Below are 6251 nucleotides of genomic sequence, written 5' to 3'. Positions count from 1 at the left end.
TTTAAAAAAAGAAAGAAACTATTGCCATTGAATAAATCTGCTGCCAAGGACTTCTTTAAACTTTTAAAAGCAAATATGCCACTTTGAGGATTGAGGTGATTAACCTAAGCCATTGAATTTTCAATCACCACACGTGCACACAATAGGCAATAAAGACGATGGAAGACAATTGATAAATTTGGATTATGGCATTGGTGAAGAATATGAGCTATACTGTGCACTGCCAGAATGAACAAATATGTTTTAGACAAGGTGTATGCACTGGTACTACTTCTTAGAAGCACATATTAAAGTATTTGGACAGATTATGAGTTAGTAAAGAACATGTTATGTTCTGTAGAGTTGATTATGACTAATAGCTACGCTATGAACAACAGATCTGAACCTTGTCCTATCCTGTGCCATCCTCCCAATATTCATAAGGCTTAAGCCTGTTCTTATCATTACTGCAAGAGTTGTCTTCTCCTTACCTGACTTTCTACCTTTCCCAGCATAGTATCTTATTCAAAAGATTGGCCCTTCCTGCACAATATGCCCAAAGTATATGAGACAAACTTTCATTATCCTTGCCTCCCTGGCTGCACTTGTTCCAAGACAGATTTGTTTATTATTTTAGCAGTTCATGGTATAATCAGTATTCTTTGCCAACAAAACAGCTCATAGGTTCCAATTCTACTTTTGTCTTCCCTATTCATTGCCCAATTTCCAGATATATCTAGTGAGTAATTTAAAAAGTATTTGTATAAATTCTTTCAGGAAGTACCATATGGACAGGAGCCAATAGTAATTAAGGAGGAAGAAGAAGCTGCATTGAATGCATTGAAGGCCCCAAGAATTGATGGGATACCAATTGACTTGTTTCAATTAACAGATGCAGTTTAGGATACGCTCACTAGTCTATGCCAGGATATCTGGAGGATGGCTCTCTGACCAACGGATTGAAAGAGGCCCATATTTGTTCCCATTCCCAAGCAGGTGATCCAATTAAATGTGGAAATTATTGAACAATATCATTGATATCAAATGTAGAGCAAAATACTGCTGAAAATCATTAAAAATGGCTGGAACAGTACATATATAAGGAATTTCCAGAAGTTGAAGCAGAATTTTGAAGAGGCCACAGCACTAGAAATATCACTTCTGATGTCAGATGGATCCTGGCTGAAAGTAATGAATATCAGAAGAATGTCTATCTGTGCTTTATTGACTATGCAAAGGAGTTTGACTTTGTGGATCATGACAAGTTGTGGCTGACGTTGAGAAGAATGGCAACCCAAGAGCACTTGATTGTGCTTATGAGGCTGTTGTGCACATGGAACAGGGCAATGTTACATGTTTTGGAAATGAAAGGGAGTGTGTCAGAGTTTTATTCTATCTCCTTACCTGTTCAATCTATATGCTGAGCAAATTATCTGAGAAGCTGGACTCTATGAAAAGCAATGTGGCATCAGGATTGGAGGGAGACTCATCAATAACCTGTGTTTTGCAGATGACACAACCTTGCTTGCTGAAAGTGAAGAGGACTTAAAGCACTTGTTGCAGAGGATCGAGGACTGCAGCCTTCAGTAGAGATTGTGTCTCAATATAAAGAAAACAAAGATTCTTACCACTGAGCCAACAGGCAATGTCATGATGGATGGAAAGAAGATAGAAACTGTCAACAGCTTTATCTTTCTTGAATCCACAATTAACATCCTTGGTATGAGCAATCAGGAAATAAGGAGACACATTGCACTGAGAATATCTACAGTTAGGGAACTTTCCAAATTATTGAGGGGTAATGATATCAGCTTGAGGACTAAATTACATCTCATTCAGGCCATAGTCTTTCTGGTTACTAGCTTTGAATCCAAGATCTGGATAATGAAATGAATAAGGGTGACAGAAAAAGAACTGACAACTTTGAGCTGTGGTATTGGAGAAGAGCACTGAATATTCCATGGATGGCCAAGAGAATGAACAGATATGTCTTGGAGAGGGTACAGTTGGAGTGTTATTTGGAGGCAAGAATGATGGGTTTGCCTCACATTATTTGGACATATTACTAGGAGGGACTCTTCTTGGAAAGGGACATTATGTTGGGAAGGGTGGAAGGTTGGCAAAGGAGAAGAAGATCCTCAAGCAGGTGGAATGACACAGTGACTCCTGCAGTGGGCCCTTGTGAGTCATGAAGTGTGAGGATGGTGCAGGATAGAACAGGGTTCAGATATTTTGTTCATAGGGTTCCTATGCGTCATGCTCAACTTGATGACACCTAACAACAAAAATTTAGACAGAGGAAGACCCCAACAGTATAGATAGACACAGTTGTTGCAACAATCCACACCCAATGGTTATGAAGATGGTATACAGCAGAGTAGTGTTTTATTCTGTTGTACATAAAGAAGAATTGATGTCATTGAGCTGTGGTGCTGGAGAAGAGTACTGAATATAACATGAACTGCTAGGAAAACAAACAGGTTCATCCTGGAGAAGGTGAGACCAAGCTACTCCTTGGAGACAGGGATTCTGAAACTCCATCTCATGTATTTTGGACATGTTGCAAGGAGGGATCAATCTTCAGGGAGGGACATCATGCTTCGGAGGGTGGAGGAACAGTTCAGTAGAGGAAGATCCTCAATGAGATAGATTGACTCAATGACTGAGGTAATGAGGGTAGGTGTGACAGAGACAATAGGGTTGGCCCAGATAGAACAGGGCTCACAGTTGTTGTACATAGTGTTGGTATGAATTTCAAGTGACTTGACAACACATAACAACAACAACAACATACAGTTGTTGGAACTGACTCAACGGCACCTATGAAAACAATAAGACAGCTTTTTTAGAAGGTTCCCTGTGTCCTTTTTCTACCTCTTCTATTGTTTTTCATTCCCTCTTTAACATGTTTTACCTCCTGTTTACTTCTTCTGTCTTCTAAACTTCTCTGGGACTGCCTGTTAAAATACACAATTCCTTGTCATTCTCAAAACACGGCTTCTCCCAGTATGAAGGTTAGAAATGGATCAATCTCCTCTCAGTAGCCACAGATTCTTTATTTGCGTGACAAGCTACAGTCTTCTGATTATTATTACTATTATTATTTTTAGTTTATTGACCAATCTCTATGAGGTTCACATAAATCATAGAGCTGACTGTAGTTTAGCACTAGACAAAAGTGTCAGTATCAAGTTGATTTTAGTTTATCTAGAAAGTGTTTGTAAGCCTGAATAAAAGTAACACATGCTCTGGGGAAATCTAGGTAAAGGATAGATAACTGCTCAGCTGTTGGGGAAAAAGTCTCAAGATTTTTTTTTCCAGAAAATCTACATAAAAGCACTCATATTTATTATAAACAAGAACCAATAGTAATGGAAGAAGTTCAAGCATCATTCAGGACATTGATAAAAGTAAGGCTCTAGGAGTTGATGGAATACTAATTGACATGTTTTAACAAACTGATACAGTTCTGGGAGTTCTCACCAATCTGTGTCAAGAAATTTCAAAGACAGATAACTGGGTAACTTATTGGAGAAGTTCTGTATTTGTTTTCATTCCCCAAAAAGGCAATCCAATATAACGTGGAAATCGCCAAACACTATCATTATCATGTGAAAATAAAATCTTGCTGAAGTTATTTAAAAATACTAATGAAGAAGTTTATCTTTTGCTTTTCAAAGAGAGTACTGAACTGGGGAGGGGTGGTGGTAGAGAAAAAGTGCAACAATGAATGAATGGAAATCCAAAATCTCTGTAAATGTGCATTAAAATTGATAAAATAAAATAAAAAAAATGCCCAAGTATATCAACAGAAAAGTACCAGAATTCAAGCTGACTTTAGAAGAGAACATGACACAAAGGATGTCGTTGCTGATGGCAGATGGATCTTGACTGAAAGCAGAGAATATCAGGCATCCAGCAGTATGCATTGTTGTTGTTGTTGTTATGTGCCATCGAGTCATTTGCGACTCATAGCGACCTTATGTACAAGAGCTTTATGCGCTCTTCTATCCTATGCCAACCTAACCATCTCAAATGCACTTATTCCCACCGCTCCAGTCACAGAATCGATCCATCTCATTGAAGGTCTTCCTCTCCTTCGCCGCCCCTCCACTCTGCCAAACATGATGGCCCTCTCCAAGGAATGGTCCCTCCTTGCAATAAATTATATCTAACGTTGGGAAGAATGGGAAGACTTAATGGTGCTCACATCAAACCTAGATCAAGAAGTTGTAATGTAAACAGAACAAGGGAATGCTGCATGGTTTCAGATAAAGGAAAGTGTGTGGTAAAGCTGTATCTTTTCTCCATACCTAGTCAATCTATTTACTGAGCAAATTCTTTGAGATCCTGAACTACAGGAAGAAAATGTGGCATCAGGACTGGGGAAGACTCATCAACAACCAGCATTATGCAGATAACACAACCTTGGATGCTGAAAGTGAAGAGTATTTGAAACATTTGCTGCATAAGATCAAGGACTACAGCCTTCAATATGCATTACATCTCCACAAGAAGAATAAAAACAAAAATCTTCACCAACAATATCATGATACATGGGGAAAAGATGGAAGTTGTCAACAACATCATCTTACTTGGATCCACAGGGTGGAGGGAGGGGTGGATAAGGGAAAGCGGCAAGAACCAGTGTGAAAAACAATGTATACAAACTTTGTAAGTAAACCGGTGTAAAATTAAAAAATATTGAAAAGAGGAAAAAGGAAATAAAAAGAACAGAAAACCCCCTTGGTATCAGCAGTCAAGAAATCAAAAGACATGTTGCATTGGCAAAATTTTCTGTCAAGGTCTTCTCAAAAGTACTGGATGGGAGTGTCAGAGACGGTGCGATTGGCACAGGACAGAGCAGAGTTTAGGGCTGTTGTACATAGAGCCGCTGTGAGTCTCAAGCGACTCGACGGCACACAACAACAACAACAATTATTAAGGATTGGTTTTGTCCCCTAAAAATATATGCTCTAGATTCTAACCTCTGTATTTGTGATTATAATCCCTTTGGGCGATGAGTTTTTATCTTAATGAGACAGTATTTGTGTAATAGGAGACTTTATTCAACATTTCTTGAGATATTAAAATGGCAGATTGAGTGAAAAAAAAAAGTACTAAAGAACAATGGCATCAAACAAAGACTAAGGTGTACTTGATCTCAGCCATCTTTTACATTGCTTGCTGTGCGTCTGAAAGTCGGACATTGAATCAGGATGACTGAAGAGGATTGGTTTCCTTGCGTTGTAATGCTGAGACTGCCAAAAGAACAGCAAATTTCTTGAAGAAGTGTAACCAGAGTGTGTCTTAGAAGCAAGGATAATGAAACTTTGTTGTCTATACTTTGGGTATGATGTTGTTTGTTAGAAGGGACGAGTCATTGGAAAATATATCATGCTTCGAAAAGGTGGAAAGTCAGTAAAAGAGAGAAAGACCCTCAATAAGATGGCTTTATATTACAATGGTGAGGAGAGACCGGTCCTTAGAGAGGGACATCATGCTTGGGAGGGTGGAGGGACAGCGCAGGAGAGGAAGGCCCTCTATGAGGTGGATTGATTCAGTGACTGGGATAATTGGAATGGGAGTGTCAGAGACAGTGCGATTGGCACAGGACAGAGTGGAGGTTAGGGCTGTTGTACATAGGGTCGTTATGAGTCGCAAGTGACTTGACGGCACGTAACAACAACATAACAGTGGGCTCAAGTATATCAGTGTTGGGGATGAAACAGGATAGAGCAAAACGCAGGTCTGTTATTCCTAGAGTTGCCAGGAGTTGTAGTTGACTTGATGATGTTTATTATCATCATCAACAACAGTATTATAGTTCTGCATTGCACCATCAGAATGTTGTTGTTGTTATGTACCATCGAGTTACCTGCAACTCATCACGACCCTATGTACAGCAGCTCTGAAGCCTGCCCTACCCTGAGCCGGTCTCACTGACTCTGACACTCCTACCCCCATCGTCCCAGTCACTGTATTAATCCATCTCCTTAAAACCTGGAACACTTCACAAATTTGCAAGTCATCCTTGCCCAGGGGCCAGCCATCAAAATAGGAGCTGATTGTACAGAGAGCTGTCTTTTTATGATCCTGTTATACCACTAACAAGTCAGTTGTGACTTGATGGCACATTACAAAAACCACAACATTTTACTATCTCTGTGTCTTCTGTTTCCTAACAGTTTGAATGATTGAGTCAAATAATGAGGCAGATTAGAACGTAGTTGGCCACATTTTAATGACAAATGTAGGATTTAGGATTTTGT

Source organism: Elephantulus edwardii, unplaced genomic scaffold (genome assembly GCF_000299155.1).
Source record: "Elephantulus edwardii isolate Elephantulus edwardi_28Jun2011 unplaced genomic scaffold, EleEdw1.0 scaffold00035, whole genome shotgun sequence".
Lineage (NCBI taxonomy): Eukaryota > Metazoa > Chordata > Mammalia > Macroscelidea > Macroscelididae > Elephantulus > Elephantulus edwardii.
The sequence above is the reverse complement of the archived record's forward strand: the minus strand, read 5'-3'. Positions refer to the sequence as shown.